This window comes from Hemiscyllium ocellatum, chromosome 11 (genome assembly GCF_020745735.1).
Source record: "Hemiscyllium ocellatum isolate sHemOce1 chromosome 11, sHemOce1.pat.X.cur, whole genome shotgun sequence".
NCBI classification, from domain to species: Eukaryota; Metazoa; Chordata; class Chondrichthyes; order Orectolobiformes; family Hemiscylliidae; genus Hemiscyllium; species Hemiscyllium ocellatum.
Window position 1 is genome coordinate 84,909 of NC_083411.1, and position 13,338 is coordinate 98,246.

At 43.5% G+C, this 13,338-nt stretch overlaps 1 protein-coding gene across 1 annotated transcript in view; it reads right to left on the reverse strand.

Moving 5' to 3' along the window:
- Nucleotides 1–13,338, reverse strand: part of LOC132820338 (glypican-6-like) — a 207,406-nt gene that overhangs the window by 68,415 nt on the left and 125,653 nt on the right. The window lies entirely within an intron of this gene.

The window sequence follows — 13,338 nt, forward strand, 5'->3', positions numbered from 1 at the left end:
CATCACGTACCCTTGCACCTGGGAGGCAACATACCAAACGTGAGTCACTGTCGCCCCCACAAAACCGTCTGTCTGTACCCCTCACTATCGAGTCCCCAAGAACTATCGCTCTACCTTTCTCCACCCTTCCCTTCTGAGCAACGGGGCCAGGCTCCGTGCCAGAGGCCTGAACCTCGTTGCTTGCCCCTGGTAAGTCATCCCCCCCACAAGTATCCAAAACGGTATACTTGTTCTTGAGGGGAATGACCGCAGGGGGTCCCTGCACTGGCTTCCCCCTCCCACTCCCCCTCACTGTCACCCATCTATCTTGAACTTTCGGAGTAACTACTTCCCTAAAGCTCTGATCTATGACCCTCTCTGCCTCCCGAATGATCCGCAGTTCATCCAAATCCAGCTCCAGTTCCCTAACACGGGCTTGGAGGAGCTGGAGATGGGTGCACTTCTTGCAAGTGTACTCAGCAGGGACGCTAATGGCTTCCCTCACCTCATACATGTTGCAAGAGGAACATTGCACTGCCTGCACTGCCATCCCTCTAAAAAGCTAGCTTTCTTTAAAAAAAAACTAAATGTAAAGAAACCAAACAAGCAAAACGCAGCACTTACCTGCTTGCCGCAACGGGTCTTATTATTTAGGTTAGAGGAGGAGGGCGGTTGGGAGGCTCTTCTGCCGAAGTGCCTCGGGTTACTCGCCTGCGCGTTTAAATAGAGAAAAAACCCTACCCAGGTAACCTAGCAACACAAGCCTCCCAAAGAGCACTAGCAAACCTCCCCCCAAGGATACTGGTGCCCCTCAGGTTCAGGTGTAGACCATCCTTTTTATAGAGGTCCCACCTTCCCCAGAAAGAACCCCAGTTGTCCAGAAACCGGAATCCCTCCCTCCTGCACCATCCCTGTAGCCACGCATTTAACTGCTCTCTCTCCCTATTCCTCGACTCTCTATCACGTGGCACGGGTAACAAACCAGAGACTACAACTCTGTTTGTTCTAACTCTGAGCTTCCAACCTAGCTCCCTGAAAGCCTGTCTGACATCCTCACCCCTCTTCCTACCTAGTTTTTAAAACAAAATAAGAAAAACTAAGAACTGGAACTCACCCTGGACTTCGAACCGGACAAACAGCCGTCACGTGATCCTCCGAGAAACTGAGGCCTACAGCTCGCCTGCGCGTTTAAATAGAGAAAAAACCCTACCCAGGTAACCTAGCAACACAAGCCTCCGGGTCTTCCCGGCGTTTTTTTAAAAAAAAACTTCTTAAATTTTAGTTTAAAAAAGTTTTAAAAAAGTTAAGTACTGGAACTTACAACTTAAATTTTTAGTTTTTAAAACAAAATAAGAAAAACTAAGAACTGGAACTCACCCTGGACCTCGAACCGGAAAAACAGCCGTCACGTGATCCTCCGAGAAACTGAGGCCTACAGCTCGCCTGCGCGTTTAAATAGAGAAAAAACCCTACCCAGGTAACCTAGCAACACAAGCCTCCAGGTCTTCCTGGCGTTTTTTTAAAAAAAAACTTCTTAAATTTTAGTTTAAAAAAGTTTAAAAAAAGTTAAGTAAAAATCCAGGCTAAATATTTTCCATCAACCACTACTCGCTGCCTTCTTACAGAAAGCCAGTTTCTAATCCAAACTGCTGAATCGCCCTCAATCCCATGCCTCTGAATTTTCCCCAACAGCCTACCATGTGGAACCTAACAAAGGCTTTACTGAAGTCCATGTACACCACATGAACTGCCTACCCTCTTCCACACGCTTGGTAACCTTCTCAAAAAACTCAATGAGATTTGTGAAATATGACCTGCCCTTGACAAAACCATGTTGACTATCTCCAATCAAATTGTTGCTTGCTAGATGATTATAAATCCTATCTCTCATAAACCTTTCCAAAACTTTTCCTCCAACAGATGTAAGGCTCACTGGTCTATAATTATCCGGGTCATCTCTACTGCCCTTCTTGAACAAGAGCACAACATTGGCAATCCTCCAGTCCTCTGGCACTAAACCTGAAAACAATGATGACTCAAAGATTAAAGCCAAAGGCTCCGCCATCTCCTCCCTAGATTCCCAGATAATCCCATCTGGCCCAGGGGACTTGTCTACTTTCATTTCTTCTAGAATTGATAACAGCTCTTCCTAATGAACCTCAATCCTTTCTAGTCTAATATCTCATATCTCATTCTTCTCCTCTACAATATTCTCCTTTTCCTGAGTGAAAACCATTTAGCACCTCTCCGATCTTGACAGGATCCACACACAACATCCCACTTCTGCCTTTGACTAGCCCTATTCCTACCTTAGTCATCCTTTTATTCCTCACATACCTATGCAAAGCTTTGGGGTTCTCCTTTATTCTACCTGCTGAACACTGCTCATGTATTCTCTTTCCTCTTCTTAACTCTCTCTTTAAATCCTTTCTAGCTAATCTGTAACTCTCTATCGCTTCATCTGAACCATCTCGTCTCATTGTCTCATAAGTCCCCTTCCTCCGCTTAACAAGGGATGCAATTTCTGTAGTAAACCACAGTTCCCTTTCCTTATCACTTCCACCTGCCTGACAGGACATTGAACAAAGAACAAGGAACGTTTACAGCCTTGGAACAGGCTCTTTGGCTCTCCAAGCCTGAGCTAATCCAAATCTACTGTCTAAACGTGTCGCCCAATTCCTAAGCATCTGTATCCCTCTGCTCCCCACCTACTCATGCATCTGTCCAAACACATTTTAAATGAATCTACTATGCCTGCCTCTTTCACCTCTGCTGGTAACATATTCCAGACATCCACCACCCTCTGTGTAAACTACTTGCCGCATGTATCCCCCTTAGATGTTTAATCTCTTACGTTGAAAGCGTGACGTCTCATTATTGTTTCTTAAACCAGCTTCACATTTCGATTGTTCCCATCCCCTGTATTTTGCTATCCCATTCCATGCATCCAAAGCCTTGCCTAATCGCATTATAAGTGCCCTTCCCCCATCGATAACTTTTCCCCGTGGCACGTATCTATCCCTTTCCATCGCTAAACTAAATGTTACCGAATTATGGTCACTCTCTCCAAATTGCTCACCTAACACCAAATCAAACACCTGGCCTGGTTCATTACCAAGCACCAGATGCAGTGTGACATGTCCTTTGACATATTGTGTCAAGAAACCCTCCTGCACACATTGGACAAAAACTGATCCATCCGACATACTAGAGTTATAGCATTTCCAGTCAATGTTGGGTAAGTTAAAGTCCCCCTTAATGACCACCCTGTTCCTTTCTCTCCTGCCCAGAATCATTTTGCCAATCCTGTCTTCCACACCCCTGGAACTCTGTGGAGGCCTATAAAAAACCCCCAGCAGTGTGACCTCTCCTCTCCTGTTTCTAATCTCAGCCCATACCACCTCAGTCGACGAATTCTCATCAAAAGTCCTTTCAGCCACTGTTATACTATCCCTGACTAACAAGGCCACACCTCCCCCTCTTTTACAGCCTTCCCTGTTATTAATAAATTATCTAAATCCTGGAATCTGCAACATCCATTCCTGACCCTGCTGTATCCATGTCTCCAAGATGGCCACAACATCGAAGTCCCAGGTACCTATCCATGCTGCATACTCAACACCTTATTTCAGATACTTCTGGCATTGAAGTAGATACACTTAAAACCAGTTTGCTGCCTGCCAGCACATTCCTATGACCGTGAAATCCTGTCCCTGCCCTCCCTACTCTCATCCTCCTCTGCACTGGAACTGCACCACAGATTCCTGTCCCCTGCTGAGCTAGTTTAAACTCACCCAAATAGCACCAGCTAATTAGATAGCACCAGCAAAATAGATAGGTTCTTAATTGGTATGGGCATCAAGAGTCATGGGGTGAAGGCAGGAAGACAGAGTTGAGAAAAATATCAGCCATGATCGAATGGCAAAGCAAATTTGATGGGCTGAATGGCCTAATACTGCTCCGATGTCTGACGAAAGGCTTATGCCGAAACGTCCAATCTGCTGCTCCTCAGATGCTGCCTGACCTGCTGTACTTTCCTCTGATCTCCAGCATCTGCAGTCCTCACTGTCTCTTATGTCTTATGATCAATTTCAATGAAGTGAGAATAAATCTGGCCCAGCTAACGTGGAATCAAAAATATGCAGGAAAATTTGTAATGGAACAACGGACTATCTTTCAAAAGGAGATGGTTTGACAACAGTCAAAGTATAAAACAGACAGGAGATTCAGTGGTCACGAACGAGACTCCTAGGTGGTATATTGTCTCCTGGGTGTCATGGTCAGGGATGTCCCAGATTGAGTCTCAAGATTCTTGAGGGGGGAGAGTGAATAGCCAAAAGTCATTAAACATATCGGTACCAATGGCATAGTTAAGAAAAGGGATGAGGACCTGAAAAGTGAATATAGGGAGTCAGGTTGGAAGCTAAAAGGCACGATGAGCAGAGTAGTAACCTCAGGACTGCTACTGGTGCCAAGGGCAAGTGAGGCTAAGAACACAGAGCAAGTGTAGCTGAACATGCGGCTGCAGAGTTATGTAGGAGGGAGGGCTTCAGACATGCAGATTATTGGGATACCTTCTGGGGAAGGTGGAATCTGTACAAAGAAGATGAGTTGTACCTGAAATGGAGGGGTACCAATATCCTGGGAGCGGGGGTTTGCTAGAGCTGTTCTGAAGAGTTTAAACTAGTTTGGCAGAGGAAAGGGAACTGAAGCTATGGATCAGAGGATGGGGTAGCTGGTGAGCAGGCAGATACAGCGTGCAGAGAGTCTGTGAGGAGGGACAGACAGTTGATAGGGCAAAGGCACAGTCAGTGTGATGGGTTGAAGTGCGTCTACTTTAACACAAGAAGTGTCAGGAATAAGGGTGATGAACTTAAGAGCATAGATCAGTACTTGCAGTATGACATTGTGGCCATTTCAGAGATTTGGATATCACAAGGGCAGGAATGGTTGTTGGATGTTCCGGTATTTAGATATTTCAAAAGGAATAGGGAGAGAGCTATAATAGATGGGGAAGTGGCATTGCGAATCAGGGATGGTATCATAGCTGCAGAAAGGGAGGTTGTCAAGGATGGTTTGTCTACAGAGTCAGTAAAGGTGGAAGTCAGAAACAGGAAAGGAGCAGTTGTTTTATAGGGAGTTTTCTATAGACCCCTCAACAGCAACAGAGATACGCAGAAACAGATTGAGATACAGATTTTGGAAAGGTGCAGAAGTGACAGGGTTGTTGTCATGGGTGACTTCAACTTCCCTAATACTGACTGGAACTTCCTTGATGCAAATAGTTTGGATGGAGCAGATTTTTTTCAGGTGTGTGCAGGAAGGATTCCTGACTCAATATGTAGATAAATCTATGAGAGGCGAGGCCATATTGGATTTGGTGCTTGACAACGAACCAGGCCAGGTGTCAGATCTCTCAGTGGGACAACATTTCAGTAACAGTGATCACAACTCCCTGACCTTTACTATACTCATGGATAGGGAAAGGAGCAGACAGTATGTGAAAGTATTTAATTGGGGGGAAGGAGGAATTACCACGCAATTGGGCAGGAACAGTGGAGCGTAAATTGGGAACATACATTCTGAGGGTAATGCACGACAGAAATGTGGAGGTTGTTTAGGGAGCACTTGCTGTGACTGCTGGACAGGGTTGTCCCAGTGAGGCAAGGAAGGGATGACAAGAGATGTGGATCATCTAGTCAAGAGGAAGAAAGAAACTTACTTTAGGTTGAGAAGACAAGGACCAGATAGGGCTTTACAGGTTTACAAGGTAGTTAGGAAGGAACTGAAGAATGGATTTAGGAGAGCTAGAAGACGATATGGAAAAGTTTCAGTGGGTAGGACTAAGGAAAACCCCAAGGCATTCTACACTTATGTGGGAACAAGAGGATGGCCAGAATGAGGGTAGGGCCGAACTGGATAGTTGAGGGAACTTGTGCCTGGAGTTGGAAGAGATAGGGGAGGTCCTTAATGAATACTTTGCTTCAGTATTCACTACATTTGCGACAGCATTAAATAGGCTGATATGCTCAAACAGGTTGATGTTAAGAAGGAGGATGTGCTGGTAAGTTTGAAAAATACAAGGATAGACATGGTCCCTGGGCCAGGCGGGATATACTATGGGAAGCGAGGGAAGAGATTGCTATGCCTTTGGTGATGATCTTTGCATCCTCATTGTCCACTGAAACAGTACCAGATAATTGGAGGGTGGCAAATGTTATTCCCTTGTTCAAGAAAGGGAATAGGGATAACCTTGAGAATTACAGACCAGTCAGTATTACGTCATTGGTGGGCAAATTATTGCAGAGACAGGATTTACGATTCTTGGAAAACCATAGTTTTGATTAGAGATAGTCAGCATGGCTTTGAAAGGGGTAGGTCATGTCTCACAAGTCTCTTTGAGGATGTGACAAAACACATTGATGACGGTACAGCAGTGGATGTGGTGTAGATGGATTTTAACAAGGCATTTGATAAGGTTCTCCATGGTAGGCTCATTCAGAAAGTAAGGAGGCATGGGATACAGGGAAAGTTGGCTGTCTGGATATAGAATTGGCTGGCCCAAAGAAGACAGAGGGTGATAGTACATGGAAAGTATTCAGCCTGGAGCTTGTTGATGAGTTGTGATCTGCAGGGATCTGTTCTGGGATCTCTGCTCTTCGTAACTTTCATAAATATTTGATGAGGAAGTGGAAGGGTGGGTTAGTAAATTTGCCGATGACACGAAGGTTGGTGGTTTTTGAATAGTGTGGATGGCTGTAGTAGGTTGCAATGGGACATAGACAGGATGCAGAACTGATAAGTGGCAGAGGGATTTCAACCTGGAGAAGTGTCAAGTGATTCACTTTGGGAGGTCAAATTTAAATGCAGAATACAGGGTTAAAGGCAGGATTCTTGACTGTGTGGAGGAACAGAGAGATCTTGGGGTCCATGTCCACAGTTGTTAAGAAGGCATATGGTGTGTTGGCTTTCATTAGCAGGGTAATTAAGTTTAAGAGCTGTGAGGTTATGCTGCAGCTCTACGGAGTCCTGGTTAGACCACTCTTGGAAAATTGTGTTCAGTTCTGCTCACCTTATTATTTGAAGGATATGGAAGCTTTAGAGAGGGTGCAGAGGAGATTTACCAGGATACGACGCTGGAGTGGAGGAACATGTCTTATGAAGAAAGGTTGAGGGAGCTAGGGCTTTTCTCATTGGAACGAAGAAGGATGAGAGATGACTTGATAGAGGTGTACAGGATGATAGGCATAGATAGAGTGAATAGCCAGATAGTCATTTTCGCCTTGGGAAAAAGTATCATGAGAGAGCATAATTTTAAGGTGATTGGAGGGAGGTCTAGGAAAGATGTCAGAGGTAGGTTTTTTACTCGGAGAGTGATGGGTGCTTGGAATGCACTGCCAGCATTGGTAGTGGAGTCAGATAGATCAGGGACATTTAAGCAACTCTTGGATAAGCATATAGATGATAGTAAAATGTCTGTAGTTTAGTTTGTTTTTAGAGTAGAATAAAAGTTCGACACAACATCAAGGGCCAAAGGGCCTGTACTGTTCTATGTTCTATTTCTATGAAATCAAAATGTAGGACAAAAAGCCATAGGTCCCTTGACGGTGGTAGAAATAGAGTGAGACAAAACAGAAAAACCATGTGTATGTTAGGTGGATAACACAATTGAGAATCAGGCTCAATGTTGAAAGTTCAGAGGGCAAGCAAAAAAAACTATTCAAACAAATAAAGGCAGAATACAAGAAGAGTCTAGTAGGTCATGTGCAAAGGAATCCATCCATTCTATAGGCATGAAGGGCATTGAGATTAATCCCTGGGATGGGAGGATTGTTTTATGTGGAGAGAATGAGGCAGCTGGGCCCACATGCTCTGGCAACTTGAACAATTACAGATGATCCAAATTGAAACTTGAAGAATTCTTACAGAGTGTGACAAGGTGAACATAGCTAGGCTGTTTCCCCTAGAAACTGGGGATGTAATCTCAGAATAAGGGATAAACTAATTAGATGAGAAGGAATTTCTTCACGAAGAAGGTGGTGAATCATTGGGGCTTGCTAGCCCAGAGGGCTGTGGAAGCTCAAATCATTGAACATTTAAATGCAAAATCGATAGATTTCTGGAGACTAACAACATCAAGGTTGTGGAATTGGAATGGAGAAGTGTCACTGAGGTAATGAACAACCATGATCAAATTGAATGCAGCAGGTATGATGGGTTGAATGTCCTATTCCCATTCCTACACTCTTAAGTCAAAGTTTAGATAAAGGAGTTGGATTGAAAAGGGAATTCATGCATGAAAGCGGGGGCATTGCTGATGTACTATGTTGTTTCTGTCTTTACCAATGGAGATGATGCTGCCAGGTCATATTGGGGAGGCAATGGCCTATTGGCATTATCACTGCACTATCAATCCAGAAATTTAGCTCATGCTCAACCATTGTCGGTTGTCAGAAAAACCCAACTGGTTCCTTATGTGGTCTGGCTTATGTATGCCTCTAGACTAACAGCGATGTAGCTGACTTTTAACTGCCCTCTAGGCAATTAGGGATGGGCAATAAATGCTGGCCCAGCCAGCAATGCCCTCAGCCCATGAATGAATTAAAACAAAATGAATCAAAAGGTACCTGAGAATCTACACTAACATCTTATGTGGGACCTTATCAAAACACTTCATGAAATCCATCCATCGGTTCTCCCTCATCTACTCTACTCATTACATCCTCAAAGTAATTAAGATGATTAGTTCAACATGATTTTCCCTTCATATACCTATGCTCAACTGTCCAAGCTTAACACTTTCATAATAGCCTCTAGCATTTTCCCACCACTGTTAAGCTAACCTTATCTGCTTGTGTTGCCATTTTCAGGGAGCTATGGACTAAGACCTAAGATCCCTCTGTACAAACAATGCTACTAAGGTTACAACCATTTACAGCCATAATTTCCTCTTGCATTTGACCTCCCAAAATGCATCACCTCTGAATTGTTCAGATTACTCCATCTGCCATTTTACCATTCAATCTATCCCACTGCATCCTTTGATATTCTTCCTCATTATCCATAACTCCACCAATTTTCCTATCACCTGCAAACTTACTAATCAGACCACTGACATTTTGACCCAAATCATTTACATAGATTAAAGATCTTAGCATGGAGCCTTTCAGAACAACACTGATCACAGACCTCCAGTCAGAAATACACCCCACCAAAACCAACCACAGTCTTCCATGGCCAGCCCAATTTTGTATCCAACTTTCCAACTCACTGTATATTCCATGTGATTTAATCTTATGGACCAGCCTACCATGAGGGACCTTGTCAAATGCTTTAAAGTCCATGCAGACAACATTCACTGCCTTACCCTCATGAATTATCCTTTCATTTCCTTGTCAGGTTTGAGAGACAAGACCTCCCTTGCTTAAGCCATGCTGACTATCCCTAATAAGTCCAATCTTTTCCAAATACAAGTATATCCTGTCCCTTAGAAACTTGTCCAATAATTTCCCTATCACTGATGAAAGGCTCACTGGCCTATAATTTCCTGGATTATTCCTGTTGCCCCTCTTGAACAGATGATCATCAGGTATTCTCCAGTCTTCTGGGACTTCACCTATGGCTAAAGACAATGCTGCCCGAACTGCTGTGCTCTTCCAGCACCACTGATCCAGAATCTGGTTTTCAGCATCTGCAGTCATTGTTTTTACCTCGACAATCCAAATATGTTTGTCAAGGCCCCAGCAATCTCCTCCCTTGCCTCTTTCAGTATCCTGGGATAGATCCCATCAGGCCAAGGGGACTTAACTACCTTAATATTTTCCAACACCACCTCCTTCTTGATATCAACATGCTCTAGAGTATCAACAGACCCCTCTTTAAACTTACCATCATCCATGCCTTTCTCCTTGGTGAACACCAATGCAAAGTTCTCACTGTAGATTCATACAGTGAAGAAAAGGCCCTTTAGCCCATTGAGTCTGTACCAATAATAGAAGTGTGCTTTAATACTTCCTGCACTTGTCATATATCGTTGAATGCAATGATATTTGAAGTATTCATCCAAATATCCTTTGAAGATTGTAAGGTTTCCAGCCTCCACTACTTTCCCAGGCAGTGCATTCCAGATTCCCACCACCCCCTGAATGAAAATGTTTTTTTTCCCCAAATCCTCTGAATCTCCTGCCCCTTATCCCAAAACTATGCCCTCTCATGACTGACCCCTTCAATCGAGGGGAACAGCTGCTTTCTATTCACCCTGTCCATATCCCACATAAATCTTGTACACCTCAATCATGACACCCCACATCCTTCTTTGCTCCAAAGAAAATAATTCAAGCCTATCTAATCTCTCCTCATAGTGCAATTTCTCCATCTCAGGCAACATCACGGTGAACCTGGTGCTGTGAGGCAGCAGTGCTAACCATTGTCCATACATGCCACCCAAATTGATCTTGCTTTTGGTACACCTTTTTTGCATCCGTAAATTGGTATTCTTTGCTCTGTTCTATCATCCTATGATCTTTGTGTCTTTGTATGTTATGATCTGCTGTACTAGACACAAAACTTTTCACTATAGAGTCATAGAGATGTACAACAAAGAAACAGACCCTTCGGTCCAACTCGTCCATGCCAACCAGACATCCCAATCTAATCTAGTCTCACTTGCCATCACCTGGCCCGTAATCCCTCCAAACCCTTCCTATTCATATACCCATCCAGATGCCTTTTAAATGTTGTCATTGTACCAGCCTCCACCACTTCCGCTGGCAGCTCATTCGATACTTGCACTATCCTCTGTGTGAAAAAGTTGCCCCTTAGGTCTCTTTTAGATCTTTCCCTTCTCACCCTAAACCTATGCCCTCTAGACCTGGACTCCCCCACCCCAGGGAAAAGACTTTGTCTGTTTGTCCTATCCATGCCCTTCATGATTTTGTAAACCTCTATAACGCCTTGCCTCAGCCTCTGACGGTCCAGAGAAAACAGCCCCATCTATTCAACCTCTCCCTATAGCTTAAATCCTCCAACCCTGGCAACATCCTTCTAAATCTTTTCTGAACCCTTTCAAGTTTCACAACATCCTTTGATAGGAAGGAAACCAGAATTGCAATATTCCAAAAGTGACCAACATCCTGCACAATTGCTACATAACCTCCCAACTCCTATACTTAATACTCTGATCAATAAAGGAAAGCATATCAAATGCCTTCTTCACTATCCTAAATACCAATGAATCTAATTTAAAAGAGCTATGAACCTGCACTCCATGGTCTCTTTGTTCAATAACACTCCCTAGGACCTTACCATTAAGTGTATAAGTCCTGCTAAGATTTGCTTTCCCAAAGTGCAGCACCTCACATTTATCTAAATTAAATCTGCCTCATCTCAGCCCATTGACCCATCTGATCAAGATCCCATTGTAATCTGAGGTAATCTTCTTCACTATTCACTACATCTCCAATGTTGGTGTCATCTACAAACTTACTAACTATACCTCCTAAGTTCACATTCAAATTATTTATATAAATGACGAAAAGTAGTGGACCCAGCACCGATCCTTGTGGCACTCCACTTGTCAAAGGCCTCCAGTCTGAAAAACAACCCTCCACCACCACCCTCTGTCTTCCACCTTTGAGCCAGTTCTATATCCAAATGGCTAATTCTCCCTGTATTCCATGAGATCTAACCTTGCTAATCAGTCTCTCATGGGGAACCTTGTCGAACGCCTTACTGAAGTCCATATAGATCACATCTACAGCTCTGCCCTCATCAATCCTCTTTGTTACTTCTTCAAAAAACTCAATCAAGTTCATGAGACATGATTTTCCCACGCACAAAGCCATGTTGACTATCCCTAATTAGTCCTTGCCTTTCCAAATACATGTAGATTCTGTCTCAAGATTCTCTCCAACAACTTGCCCACCACCTACATCAGATTACCCAGTCCTATAGTTTCCTGGCTTGTCCTTACCACCTTTCTTAAACAGTGGTACCATGTTAGCCAACCTCCAGTCTTCCGGCACCTCACCTGTGACTATTAATGATACAAAATCTCAGCAAGGGGCCCAGCAATCACTTCCCTAGCTTCCCACAGAGTTCTAGGGTACACCTGATCAAGTCCTGGGGAGTTATCCACCTTTACTCGTTTCAAGGCATCCAGCACTTACTCCTCCGTAATCTGGACATTTTTCAAGATGTCACCATTTATTTCCCTACAGTCTATATCTTCCATATCCTTTTCTACAGTAAACACTGATGCAAAATACTCGTTCAGTATCTCCCCATTTCCTGCGGCTCCACACAAAGGCCACCTTGCTGATCTTTGAGGGGCCCTATTCTCCCCCTGGTTACCCTTTTCTCCTTAATGTAGTTGTAAAAACCCTTTGGATTCTCCTTAACCGTATTTGCCAAAGCTATCTCATGTTCCCTTTTCGCCCTCCCGATTTCCCTCTTAAGTATACTCCTCCTGCTTTTATACTCTTCTAAGGATTCACTCAATCTATCCTGTCAATAACTGACATAAGCTTCCTTCTTTTTCTTAACCAAATCCTCACTTTCTCTCATCATCCAGCATTCCCTACACCCACCGGCCTTTCCTTTCACCCTAATAGGAATATACTGTCTCTGGACTGTCGTTATTTCATTTCTGAAGGCTTCCCATTTTCTAGCTATCCCTTTACCTGCAAACATCTGCTCCCAGTCAGCTCTTGAAAGTTTTTGCCTAATGCCATCAAAATTAGCTTCCCTTCAATTTAAAACTTCAACCTTTAGGTCCAATCTATCCTTTTCCTTCACTATTTTAAAACTAATGCAATTATCATTAGTAGCCCCAAAGTGCTACCCCACTGACACTTCAGTCGCCTGCCCTGCCTTATTTCCCAAGAGTAGGTCAAGTTTTGCACCTTCTCTAGAAGGTACATGCACAAACTGAATCAACAATAATAAATCAGATCAAATCACTACCCTTTGTGATCTATTATTAAGCCAGTCTCTGATCCATCTCACCAAGTTTCCTTCAATTCTATGTGCTTTAACCTTCTTAATCAGTCTCCCATGTGGGACCTTGTCAAAAGCTTTGCTAAAATTGAAATAAACCACACCAATTAAACTTCTGTCATGCAGTTCATCTGGCAATACACACAAATACCCTCCTTTGTCCTTAAGTGGACCTACCCCTTTCCCTAGTTACTCTCTTATTCCTAATACAGGGATTCTCTTTAATCCAACTTGCCAAAGACATTTCACAATCCCTTCTGGACCTAATATCTTTTCAGTTATTTTCTGCTTCCTTTATACTGAAGGCCCTAGTTTGATTTCTGTCTCCTCAACTTTATGTATGCTTCCTTTTTCTTATTAACT